Genomic DNA, 13,553 nt, shown 5'->3' with positions numbered 1-13,553 from the left:
TGGTAAGAACAGGGTAGGGACAGGAATTGGTCCCCGTGAACACCTTCAACGGGCTGTTGAGGCTTTGAAGGCCGAAGGACTAAACAAACAGCAAATGCATGCAGTGGTTGCAAAAACTATGGATGATACTTTTGCCACTCAAGTTGGGGGTAGTCTGAATCAAGGGGTAAGCCGAGACAAGAGATGTTGTACCAGAAACACCCCTTTCAGCTCCAATTCTACACTCGGAAGAGATCATCAAAAGTCAGCACCTACCGACCCTTTCGCTGGTACATCCAACACAACCAGCTCACAATCTGCCAAATACCCACCTCGGGGCCAGAGGGTGTTCACCCCACTGGACATGTCTCTGTCAACGGCCCTAGGGGTCCTGATCGAAAAGGGGCATCTGAAGCCCCTGGAGCCGCGGCCACTACTGAATAAACTTCCTTTCTCCCACAACCCGGCGAAGTACTGTGTCTTTCATCAACAAGCTGGCCATGACGCTAACATGTGTCTTCGTCTTCACCATGAAATACAAGATCTGATTGATAAAAATGTCATCGTCGCGTCAGGTCCTGCAAAGTCTATCGGTGCTGGATCGGTGAACTTGGGGGATAATGTGACCATGTGATCGGGGGATGAACCAGCTGCGGGTGGCACTCGATTTACTCCAGACATAGGAATGGCACGCATTGTTTTGAGCATTTGCGAGTGCTAGCTTGTGCTTTTTGACTTGGGTATTGGGTCAATCTTGTCATTTTTGTATTGAGTCAGTCTTTTCATGTTAAGTTAGTAAGGTCTGTCTGGTTGTACCAAGTCAGTCCTGTTTTGTTAAAGTCGGGTGATTTCGGGGGTGTTACCTCGGGCATCACTTGCTTGTTTTGTGTTTGTCTTTTCATTTTCTTTTGAGTGTGTTTCTGCTTTGGAGCCAATAATGCCAACAGATTTGAATGAACAGCAGTGGTCTTTCATGCTTTTGTGCTTGTTTCTGCCTTGTGCCAGTTGTGCTAGAAAGTTTGAACGAAATGGCAGTACTTTTCGCCTACTTTTCTGTGCCTCGAACTCATTATATTGACCTAAGTTTTTCAAAACTTTTTGAACATTGTGATAAAAACGAAGAGGAAGGAATTCCTCAAGATTTGTAAAATTTGATCAACTGAGAGAAAGAGAGGCGTGCTAAGCCCTTAATGAATGAAATCATGTTTGTTAATGTGAGTATTGAGAAGAACTCTGGCTTGATCCAGATTGGTTCCACACTATCTTCAGCGCGAGCGATTAGTCGCTTTCTTAAAAGATTCCAAAAAATGTTTTGCTCAGTCCTGCGAAGACTTGTGTGGAATTGCTCTTGAGATTGTGCAACTTAGGATCGCTCTCAGCCCCGAGACTCGACCCCTTACTTTCAAACCTTGAACTTGAAATTCAGAATGTTCAACGGTCAATTACAATGTGAGGCCTGTGTGGCCAGATTTGAAGCAGCCCATGAACTAGGGGCAAAGAGATTAGAAATAATCAAAAGGAAGCTTGTGAAGCTAGATCAAAAGCCCTCAAACTAGGGGCAAAGATGCCAGATGTGCAGGAAGAGTCAAAAAATTAGGATGTTTCTCAAGCTAACAAAGATCGGCAAGAATGCCAAATCCCAGAACGGAGGAAAGAAGAAAGTATTGCTGAAGGATAACTGAGTTCCTACCCACAACACTAGGAGCAGATTCAGCCCCCCTTTGGATAGACTCCTGTATCGTCAGCAAGCAGCAGCCATTCTCCTGGAATCAGATGACTTCAGGATCTCAAAACCATTTGACATGGACAAAGCTACACTTTTACCCTTGAGAGGCTCGTTCAGCTGAAAACCCGGAAGGGCGACCCAGGCAAAAGTTAGAGCAAGAAAAAGAAGAAAAAGAACAAAAAAAAAAGAAAAAAAAAAAGAAAAATGCAAAGAATGAAGAAAAATGAAGAAAATAAAAAGAAAAGATGAAAAAAGAAGAAATGAAATGAAAAGAAAAGAAGAACAGAGCTCGCAAGGTTGAAAACCCGGAAGGGCGACCTTGGCAAAAGTTAGAGCGCAAAAGGAGAGGTTAAATACGCGACTGTACCTTACCCCTGAACTACGCAAGGCTTGATTCCCATCTTTGGGATACGTAGGCAACTTCACTCTGAAGTCCAGCCATAAAACACTTCAACTCTGACTATGTCCATGTGATGGTTTTGGTCATCTTTGTCTTCTCTGTATCCGAGAATTTGGTTGTAATTGTCAATGTGAGGACTGGTTGCCATGTGCTGCGGCGCTATTCAGACTAGGGGCAACTTTCCGTTGCCATACAGTGTGCCGCGGTGCTATTCAAACAAGGGGCAACTTTCCATTGCTATGCAGTGTCCTTCAAGCAAGGAGCAATTTTCCTTCGGATCTGAGGTTGTGCATCTCAAGAGTAGGTTCCGCGCTCGTTGAGCAGTGGTCGTTTGCAAAAATAGTTTTCGAGAATTTTTACTGAGGTTGACTGATTTTCTCGAAAAGAATTCCATTTTTCAAACTGGACCATTTCTTGGACCCAAAAAAGGAAAATTTTCAGTGTTCATAGCCTGACTTGCATGATTTTAAATCAAAAAATTGAACAAGCATGTTAATCTAACTCTCATTTTGATCAAAATTGTTTTAGTAGAATGCCAAAAAAATAAAAAAATGGTCAAAATAATGAACTAGGGGCACAGTTGAGTCAAGTGTCCTGTCTTTTCCCCGTTGTCAATGCATTTTCCAGAAAGGGCACCATACTTGCCAAGAAGGGCAATGCATTTGCCAGAAAAGGCACCATACTTGCCAAGAAGGGCACTTTACCTGCCATAAAGGGGCGCAACTGAAGCTAACAATAAAGGGCCGAAAAGCTCTATCATCCTCCAAGCAGCGAGGTATCATATCAAGTGCGAAGCACGAACTAGAATGGATCAAGATATTCCACTCCCTCATCTGGACAGATCTGATCACGTCCAAACTCCCGAGCAGAGCATCGTCAACCAATGTCAGCTACAGATTTGCTACATACCCAGTCTTAGCGCAACCCCTCTGTGGGAGGAACTCACTGGCTGTGAGCGGAAGAAAGAGAATCTAGTAGCATGCTAGGGGCAAGAGTCCACAACGTCATGCTTACCCATCAACCACCCAGGGGAGGGATAAAAAATGAGAGATTAAAGAATAGAGAGATGTGCACTGAGAGAAAAAGTGAGGAAAATGGCTTTTTCAGAAAAACAGAGCCTAAGGGCCGAGTGATGTGAGAATCACAAATGAGAAAGGGTGGGAAACAATACCTAGAGAAACTGGCTCCTCGTGCACCAAGAGGTCTCTTACCTTTGTAGCACAGCTGAGTGTGGTGTTTGTGTGTTTTTTATTGTCTCAATTCTTATTCTGAGTCATTTGAGTGTCAATAGATGTGTTGAGGTTGTTTTTCCTTTGTTGAGTGGTGTTTAGGTTGTTCCACCTTTGTTTTCCGTTGTTGAGTCGTTGTGGCTGTGGTCAGTTGTAAGCTCAATACCCGGTTGAGAACTCTTTTCTCATTTCAATTTCAAAAATGAATCGTTTTGTGCTCAGAGTGCCGTGTCGTTCTCCACAATTGTGCCAAACAAGATTTTGTTCTTTCAAAAACCGCAGGGTTCAACCTGGGTCATGTGGGAACAGTAAAACCAGGACCTATCTGAAGCTATGAAAGTTCCAGGCTGCAAAGCAAAAGAAAAGAGGGAAAATGTCAGGCATCTGAGTTTGTTTCAGCTTCTGCAAGTTCCGTCATTGCACCCCGAGTATTCAGAATGAGCAGTGTCTTGTATAAGCCGTGTGTTCAGAATAAACAGAATACTGTGTTATGAGCTGCGTGTTCAGAATGAGCAGTGTGCTAATACGAGCTGTGTGTTCAAAGTAAACAGAGTACTGTGTTGACTGTTTCACTGTTGCAAGCCAGAATGGCGATCAGAAATGCTCTCCTTGAGTACCATTCCCCGTCAGAGTAAAGTGGTTTACCATCACTCACTCCGTGAGGTGCTTTCTAGAGTGCCGTTTTGTCTGTTTATTGCATTCCCTTAGCATCATGCTCTACATCGCTTGTAACACGTACTGTATCATCGCACTTATTGCATTTATTTCCATCTTGTGTTATCTTGTACCATTTATCCTTTTACGCCGAGCTCCGTCTAGGATCCTTGTCCTCTGGGACTTTCTCAGGTTACGTCGAGCACGCACCTGATACTTTGTTTCAAACCTCTTCTCACGATTTCAGCGTGCTTTGAGTGTCCTATTTCTTACGCGATTTCAGCGTGTTTGGAATTTATCTCAGGTTGCGTTGTAGACGCACCTGGGCGGTTTGTTTTCAGACCTCTTCTCACGATTTTAGCATGGTTTGAGTGTCCCGTTCCATACGCAATTTCAGCGTGTTTGGAATTTATCTCAGGTTGCGTCGTGTATGCGCCTGGCGGTTTGTTTTCGGACCTCTTCTCACGATTTCAGCGTGGTTTGAGTGTCTCGTTCCTTACGCGATTTCAGCGTGTTTGGAATTTATCTCAGGTTGCATTGTAGACGCGCTGGACGGTTTGTTTCGGACCTTCTCTCATGATTTCAGCATGGTTTGAGTGTCCCGTTCCTTACGCGATTTCAGCGTATTTAGAATTTATCTCAAGTTGCGTTGTAGACGCACCTGGGCGGTTTGTTTTCAAACCTCTTCTCACAATTTCAGCGTGGTTTGAGTGTCCCGTTCCTTACGTGATTTCAGCGTGTTTGGAATTTATCTCAGGTTGCGTCGTGTATGCACCTGGCGGTTTGTTTTCGGACCTCTTCTCACAATTTCAGCATGGTTTGAGTGTCTCGTTCCTTACGCGATTTCGGCGTGTTTGGAATTTATCTCAGGTTGCGTTGTAGACGTGCTGGGCGGTTTGTCTTGGACCTCCTCTCACGATTTCAGCGTGGTTTGAGTGTTCTGTTCCTTATGCGATTTCAGCGTGTTTGGAATCTCTCTCAGGTTGAGTCGTGTACGCACCTGGGCGGTCTGTTTTCGGACCTCTTCTCCTGATTTCAGCGTGGTCTGAGTGTCTCGTTCCTTATGCGATTTCAGCGTGTTTGGAATTTATCTTAGGTTGCGTTGTAGACGCGCTGGGCGATTTGTTTTCGGACCTCTTCTCACGATTTCAGTGTGGTTTAAGTTTCTCATTCCTTACGCGATTTCAACGTGTTTGGAATTTATATCAGGTTGCGTTGTAGACGCGCTGGGCGGTTTGTTTCGGACCTCCTCTCACGATTTCAGCGTGGTTTGAGTGTCTCGTTCCTTACGCGATTTCAGCGTGTTTGGAATTTATCTCAGGTTGCATCGTGTACGCACTTAGGCGGTTTGTTTTTGAACCTCTTCTCATGATTTCAGTGTGGTTTGAGTGTCCCGTTACTTACGCGATTTTAGCGTGTTTGGAATTTATCTCAGGTTGCGTTGTAGACGCACCTGGGTGGTTTGTTTTCGGACCTCTTCTCATGATTTCAGCATGGTTTGAGTGTCCCGTTCCTTACGCGATTTTAGCGTGTTTGGAATTTATCTCAAGTTGCGTTGTAGACACACCTGGGCGGTTTGTTTTGGGACCTCTTCTTATGATTTCAGCATGGTTTGAGTGTCCCGTTCCTTACGCGATTTCAGCGTGTTTGGAATTTATCCCAAGTTGCATTGTAGATGCGCTAGGCAGATTGTTGGACTTCCTTTCACGTTTTTAGCGTGGTTTGAGTGTCCCTTTCCTCACACGATTTCAGTGTGTTTGGAAATTGACTTAGGTTGCGTCGTATGCGCGCCTGATTGATTGTTTTTCCTCCTCTCATGATTCCAGCATGGTTGGAGTATTTTTCCCTTTGCATTCACCATTGCATTTTGCATGCATTACATCCCGCTATCTTGCGCACCTTACTTGCACTTGTTAGTGCATTGTATCGCGCTATCTTGCGCACCTTATCTGTATCACACTGATTTTGTGCATTCACCCTGCTCGTACTGTTTTGTACACCTTTAGCATCGCACTATTTTGTGCATCTGTTTTAGCACTATTTTGTGCATTCACTCTGCATCGCACTGTCTTGTGCACATTGTATTTTTGTATCATCCGCACTGTCTTGTGCACTCCCTAGTCCAGGAGACCTTAAATCCTCTGGTCTAGGAGACCTTAAATCCTGCATCTTTATTCGCACTGTCTTGTGCACCCTCCGGTCTAGGAGACCTTAAATCCTCTAAAGGTGCAAATCCTTTGGTGTTTGTCGTGCCCGAACGACTTCCAGTGGTCTGGCACAGCCACCTGCCTGTGTTAGCGGTGAGTTCCTAGGAGACCAACTGAGACGGTGGAAACTAGAGTTCGAATGGCTCGTGCCTAGAACGCAAAGGTTCGGGATTTTCGAGACTAAAGTCTAGTTTAAATACCCAGGGGTATATCCTCGGCTTGAAATCTGTATGGCAGCCCCATAGATTGAGATAGCATGTGTATGCGCCTCAATTCTGGATACCGAATCAACCTAGTCTGTCGCCCTGTTGGAGAATAGGGAAAGCTGCGACCATGGCCCGGGAGAAAAGTAGTACTTACGGTTCAACCAAGAAGAAGGGGAAGATTCCCACATCAGCATGAGGTAGGACATTGCCGAGGTAAGTCATTGTCGGTTGCCCCTGTAAGATACCTTCCCTTCCTAGCTTTTAAATTGCATTTTAGTTACTACATTGCATAAATCCTGAATTTTCAAACCGGCTTCACGTAGCGTATAAGTCCAATTTTCTAACCGGCTTCGCGTAACGTATAAGTCCACTTTTCAAGCAGGCTTCGCATAGCGTATAAGTCCAATTATCAAAATCTTCCTGCATAACATTTTGCATCCTGCCCCTGAACTACGTTGGTTTGATTCCTTGCAAAGGGATACGTAGGCAGCCTGCGGGCACAACTATTTATTTGTCTGTACTTTGTTTGTTTGTCCAAGTCTTCGGCCTTGTCAAAAATGGGTCGTCTCTGGGCTTTGACACTCACTCCCGTCACTTCTTGACTTCCGAGTTTTGTCAAAGAGGGGCAACTGTAGACACCTCATTTTTGACCGCCCTTAAGACTTGGGCACCACTGATGGTTTACTTGGTGGAGAAAGGTGTGCAAGGCAAAGGTTCAGTTTCTTCGGCAAGGAGAGAGTCAAATCTCAACTTCACACCCCTTTTGGACTGAAACAATCTTGATCAAAAGATTTTGGACCTTGAAACCCTCTCTTTCAAAATGTCTTGAAAATAAAGTTCCTACGATGTTCTGACGCTCGCATTTTGTTAAATGTTGCGCTTTTTGGTAAACTGAGCAAGGACAAAGTGGAAATGAATGAAAGAGAGATGAGATCTTTGAAAAATCTTTCAAAATACCTTACTTAGGGGTTTGGAGTTGAAGAAAAGAAGAGAAGGGTGAAGAAACCCAGTTAGGGGAGAAAATGGGCATGAACCGTTAAGAGAGGGACGAGCAATCCTCGCTGAATCAGGCTTATTCATTTGCATACTTGGATTTTAGCTATGAGGCCACCACCATTGGAAAGCTTACTTCCGGGACTTCATTTTGCACTCAAGAATCTCCTAAAGCCAAGTCCGGACGGGGGAGATATGGTTGATTGAAGTAGGGCATCACTCCGGTTGGACCGAATCTGCGCAGCTTCACCAAAACAGGCATAACTTTTTGCACAGGAGGAATTTTGATGCAAGGCTGGTGCCATTGGAAAGCTAACTTCTAGGTCTTCAATTTGGACACCTGGCCGACCACCTTTCTTTCCAACAGACCAATTTTTTGTCCTGAAAAACCAGAAAAAGTAGCAAGCCGACCAGAAAAGGTGGTCGGCCGACCACCTGAACCTTTTGACCTGGTCTGTCGACTAGGGAAAGTGGTCAGCCGACCACCTGAACTGGTTGGCCAGCTTTCTCATTTTTTCTCTCAATGAGTTGAAGCCAGTTGTGCCAGCTGGAAGCCTCAGAATGCATCCTCCATACACGTGTATGGAGGATGTTTAAGCTAGCTTTTAAGCTTCTTGGAGAAGCTTTAGACCTTCTCCTCTATAAAGGAAAGGGCCCTCTTCCATTGCTAGGGTTCAGAACCTGTTTTGAGCATACATACACTTTCCCTCCATATCTCTATATTCCAAGCTCCAAAAACCCTTGTTCTTAGTCCCATTGCACTACACCTCCATGCACAACACCTCCATTATCAACCTAAGCACCTAGGAGCTCATTCTCAGAGGTTGGAGAGTTAGTATTTTGGCTCAGAAGCGGCTGGCCCTCTGCTCTACAAGGGTAAGACACTAGTTCCCTCTTTTGGCCCTTATTTTGCTTCATTGTTTAGCCTTACTTGCAAGCATTTTTGGGTTTCGTCATAAACTTAAAAAAAGTTTTTTTTGAGCTTATAAACATGTTTGTTTGAGGTCATTTTTCTGTTGGGGGTCATCTACCCCCTTGCATGGTTCATTTCCTCTTGTTTTGAGCTATGCATTAGAGCATTTGTGTTGGCCTTGGTTTGGCCTTTTAGCCACTAAAATACAGCAGATTTTTAGTGGCTAACATGTGTTTTTGAGCCTTAAAATCAGAGAGGGGTGGCCCTCTCACCCCTTGTTTTGTTTACTAGCTTTCTTAGCCTTACAAAGGAGCCCCCATTTGCATGTTCAGAAGCCATGTTTCAGGTCACTTTTTTGTTAGTTTTGTGACCTGCATGAACTCTACCCAGAGCCCTTTTGGCCATATTTGATGTCTATCTTGCGCGTGTAGAGTAATCCTCTTCATGGCCTTTCAAAGGCCCCTTTACTTGCATGCTTTCTAGCCCCATTCCAGGCCCTTTTTGGTGGGTTTTAGGACCCTCATAACCTCTTTACAAAGGTGGTTTTTCCATTTTATATGTCTATCATACATGTGCAGAATAACCCCTTGCATGGCCTTCCAAAGGAGCCTATCATTCTTGCATGCATTGACTGAGTTTCAGTGGGTTTTTGGGCATATTTTGGCATGGCATACTTCTATTTTTTGCTGGTTTGGTGAGTTCTCATGTGCTTCATATAGCTGTAGTGCAAATCATGGTTCACTAGCTTACTTCGCATGCTTTGTTGACCCTTGATTTTAGCTCTTTTTGGTCTTACCTTAAACTGATTTTGTGCATATTTTGGACTGCCCTAGCTCTGTTTTTGGGTCTCATGGTCGAATGATGTTTGTTTTGCATGCTTGTAGTTCAATACACTTACCTAGCTTTGAGTTTCGAGGTCCATTACATGTATATGCTGAGGCATTTTCTTGTTTTGGGGCCATTATACGTCATATTTTAGAGCTTTTTTGAATGCCATATTGTCATGTCTTATACTCTTTAAATGCGTTTGGGAGTCGGGCTTGTACGCCTCATTTACCGACCATTGAATGAGCTCCATTTCGCTGCATTCCGAGCCATCATTTTAGGCCACTTTTCCCACTATCTTGGACCTGCCTAGGGTCTGTTTGGGGTTGATTTTTCCATTAGTGCATTGTCTTGGGTACCTCTAGAGTAACGCACTTCACTAGTTTCGGTACCCGGGCCCCCTAGCTTGCATTGTGTGCCATGTTTGCAAGTTTCGGGACCATTTTATATCATGTTTCAAAGCTGGAATTTGTGTGTTTGTATGCCATATTGCATCCTTTTCCATGCTTTGGTAGAATAGCATTTGATGCCTTAGGATCGATCCCTTGCATCGTGCATGTTTGCATGTGTTTCGGTTTTCTCATTTCTATCATATGGCCACTAATGTGAGTGTGGCTGATGTCCACTTATGTTGGTGTAAATCCATCGTACATCTTGTATGCCATTTTAGTCCATAGCATTGCGTATGCTAGGTTGCATGTTAGAGCGTTGCGTATGCCATGTTACATCACGTGCATCGTGTGTGCCATTTTAGTCCATAACATTGCGTATGCTAGGTTACATGTTAGTCGCATTGTGTATGCCAACTCATTCTTATTTACATTGTGTTTGGGATAGGAGTTAGCCCGAGCACAGGAAACGAGGGACGTTTCGTACTCCAAGTGACGGAACGTGTCTCAATTTCCGGTCGCCGACACTCCAGATTAACCATGATGGAGTCTAGGCCTTATTATGGCTATATGTGCATTCATTTCACATCGAGTCATGCAATTCGACTCCTTGACCATCGTGCATCGAGATGCGTGATTGGTGGCACGAGGATCGAGGTGTGCATACATATGTGAAAATACTTTGCCGTGCCCCTTTCTTGCTCTTTGTTGCAGCAAATCAGAAATCAGCAAATTTCTAAAGCCTTGCACAGCATTCCGGGATTAATTGCAAACAGAGGCGAATCGGGGCATCACAATGGATTTCTGCACAAGGCAACTCGAGCATGCATCTTTCATCATTCGGAACAGAGCTGAGGCGGTCCATGAATTTGCGTGCTAGTTTATTTGCTTCCCTAGTTAATTAGTTAATTAATTAGGGTTTTGTAATATTTAATTATATATTCGGACTGTATTATTTATTTGGACCCTCCGAGCCAGGGCAATGTTGTAACAAGTGTGCGTGAGTGTGATGTATGTCTTCCAACCCCACTTATTCTCCCTTTTATTTACTAGCTTATGATTGTTAGATTAGGGCATGTTTCAATTAGCATACTTATGCTCGCATGTTTGCATTCATTCATCTGTCCTGCATGCACCGAGCTCGGCGCATCATACTAACTGCATTGTATTTTAATTCCGAGTTGAATCCTTGTTAGTTGTAGCATTTCACATGCCATCTTTAGAATAGCCGAGCCTATTGTAGTTGCATTTTTACATGTGTTGCATTAGGCATTTCAGCATAGTTAGGATTCATGCATGATTTCTAATCAGCTTCTGTTTTGGCTTGGAGTACTCGGTAAGTTTTATGCTTTTGCATCCTTGCATGCGTATGAGTGATTGCCATAATAGCATGCTTACCATGAGGCTATTTGCTTATGTGATATACCTGCCTGAATGCCTGTGGGTGAAGGTTGGATTATCTGAATTGGAACAATGCATTGACTGTGAGTTTTAAGCCCACTAGATAGTGGCAAAACTATGTTTTCTAAGCCCACCCGTGGGTGGCAAAATTTGCATTTTAAGCCTACGTGCGAGTAGCAAACCGCTTTCAAAAACAAACATGAAATGTTTTGTTCCAATTCAGGCGACCCGGTCTATACTTGTATACTGTGCACATCACGTAGTAAATATAGGCTAATAACTGGAATAAGAGCACATAATGTTTTCAAAACTCGATATCATGGTTAGTAGAGGCCGATCTTTGATCGGGCGAGCGGGGGTGCTCACGAAGTGACCTTCCCCCATCGTACCCAAGTTCCCAAGCCGAGGCAACTTTGGTGATGACGGACACGTGACCTTAGGCAAACGAGTCAGGGTTTCCTAAATTCCCCAAAATAAAATATTTAGGTGGTGACTCTGTATCTGGCAAAGCAGTCCATGTTTGACAATTCTTTCTAAAAATCTGTTTTCCAAAACGATTTTTCAGATTTGGACTCTTTGATGATTCATCGGTCTTGTATTGCACTCTGCGAGATTAGATATAAGACCTTGACATTTGAGTCCTGAACTGTAGTGAACCCATATGAACAGAACGAGATTTCCCTCCTAGGGCGTTCGGGGACGTTTACACTATGTTTTTCATCTGCTATTCTTGGACAGCTTGCCAGAGGCTTGCCAAAAGGCTGGCCGGTCGTGGGCTCTGCTATGTTGGAAACACAACCCTTGGATCTGGATTACTGTTGTACCATTTAATCCACCTTTCACTTCTCGGTGCTAGGTGTGAGAGGTATATTAAGTAATTGCCGGGGTACCCCTTTTGACCATTTGGCCTAGCTGCATATAGTAAAACCATAGTGACTGTTCCAACTTAGGACAGGATGCTCACATTTATACAGGATGTTGTAAAACTACTTACTTGAAGTAGTAAACCCCAGATCACATCAAAATCTAGGACAAGGTAACCCTACCCCCCTATAGGGGTGTTTTGGCTCTCTTTTCTCCTGGTATGTGCTTTTACAGTAAAATTGTCCATGAACACTTCATATTAGTGATACAAAGGTGATATCAGTTTTGGGGGCAGAGTTTAGTGAGAAATACATTGTTTCAGCTGTGATTATATCTATTACGAATTGGGCCGAAGTGCTGTCCCATTTTTTATTATCGTTTTTCTTTTCTTTCTTTTGATAGGCAGTTGGCAATCATAGCTTCAGAGAGACCTGATATCCCCCAAGTTGTGTGGACTCGCTCTGGCAGACTTTGCAAAACCCAAGACCTTGTTGGTGGGTAGCCAGTGTTAGTCTAGCTCCCACCAGTTGTGCAATGAAGAAAGAACAGGCAATTATTAACACCGACACAGATTACCCAGCAATCACCTATTCAATCTCACCAAATCAGTTCACCAGCATCTAACTCTCCCAGACCTGTAATGGCTCAGAGCGCAGAAGAGGTGGCCGCCATGATGACATCTTTCCAGCGAACCATGGATACCTTGAATCAAAGGATAGCCGCTCAGGATGAAACTATCACTGACATGCGATGCCTAGCTGGGGACTCAGCGTCCATTGCATATCCGATGTCGGCTACCCAACTAAATCCTGACCCACCTCCACAAGTTGAAAACCCTCAGGTCCCGGATCTTCAACGAAGAACCTTTATCCCCTCTTCACATGAGCCCAACTTGTGCTCTTAAACTACTAATGGAAAAAAGACACCTCAAGCCACTTGATCCTTAACCTCTCCTCGACCCACTCCCACCTAGACACGACCCCACCCAGTACTGCATTTCCAATCAACAGCATGGTCACTCTCCTGATCGTTGCTATCGCTTACATTATGAGATCCAATATCTCCCCGACCCACTCGCACCTGGACACAACCCCACCCATTACTACATTTTCCATCAATAACACAGTCACTCTGCTGATTGTTGCTATCACTTACGTTATGAGATCCAAGATCTTATCAACAATAAAATCATATCTCCGCTCTCAGCTCCACCCACAAAACCAAATGTAACCACTAGCCCACTTCCCGTCCACAACCAAGTCCCCCTTACCCAAAAACATTAACCATATCCATACACTACCACCCACATTTAACCCTAGTGCACATATCACCCCATCTTATCTACCTAAGCCTGAGGTGGTTATTCTAGAAAGCACGGATATGTGCATGATGGATATAACACCCAAAACCCAATCAGGGCCTGTGGTGGCGAAGGCGAAAGAGAAGAAGGATGCACTAAAGTGGATAAGAGTGGTAGAAAATGAGATACTGTTTCCACAAAGATAAGTGGCAACCCCCATGCTTTTGGGCTTGGGTATAAGTCTACTGTCAAAGATTGAAGGAGAAAGGGAAATGAGTTGAAAGGTAGACTTAAAGAGAAAAGGGTCAGGAGGCAATATGAACTCATCCACAAGCCAATTCGAGGAACCTTGAATGGACGCTTTGTCCATCAAGGAGAAGATTTTCCGTTCTGAGGATTTCCGAAGCCATGGGTGTGCACAAGATTTGAGATTTTCTTCGGGCACCAGTTACCAGAAGATGAGGATG

The sequence above is a fragment of the Camellia sinensis genome, chromosome 9 (genome assembly GCF_055761805.1).
Source record: "Camellia sinensis isolate YWXY chromosome 9, ASM5576180v1, whole genome shotgun sequence".
In the NCBI taxonomy this organism is placed as follows: Eukaryota; Viridiplantae; Streptophyta; class Magnoliopsida; order Ericales; family Theaceae; genus Camellia; species Camellia sinensis.
Note: the sequence above shows the minus strand (reverse complement) of the source record.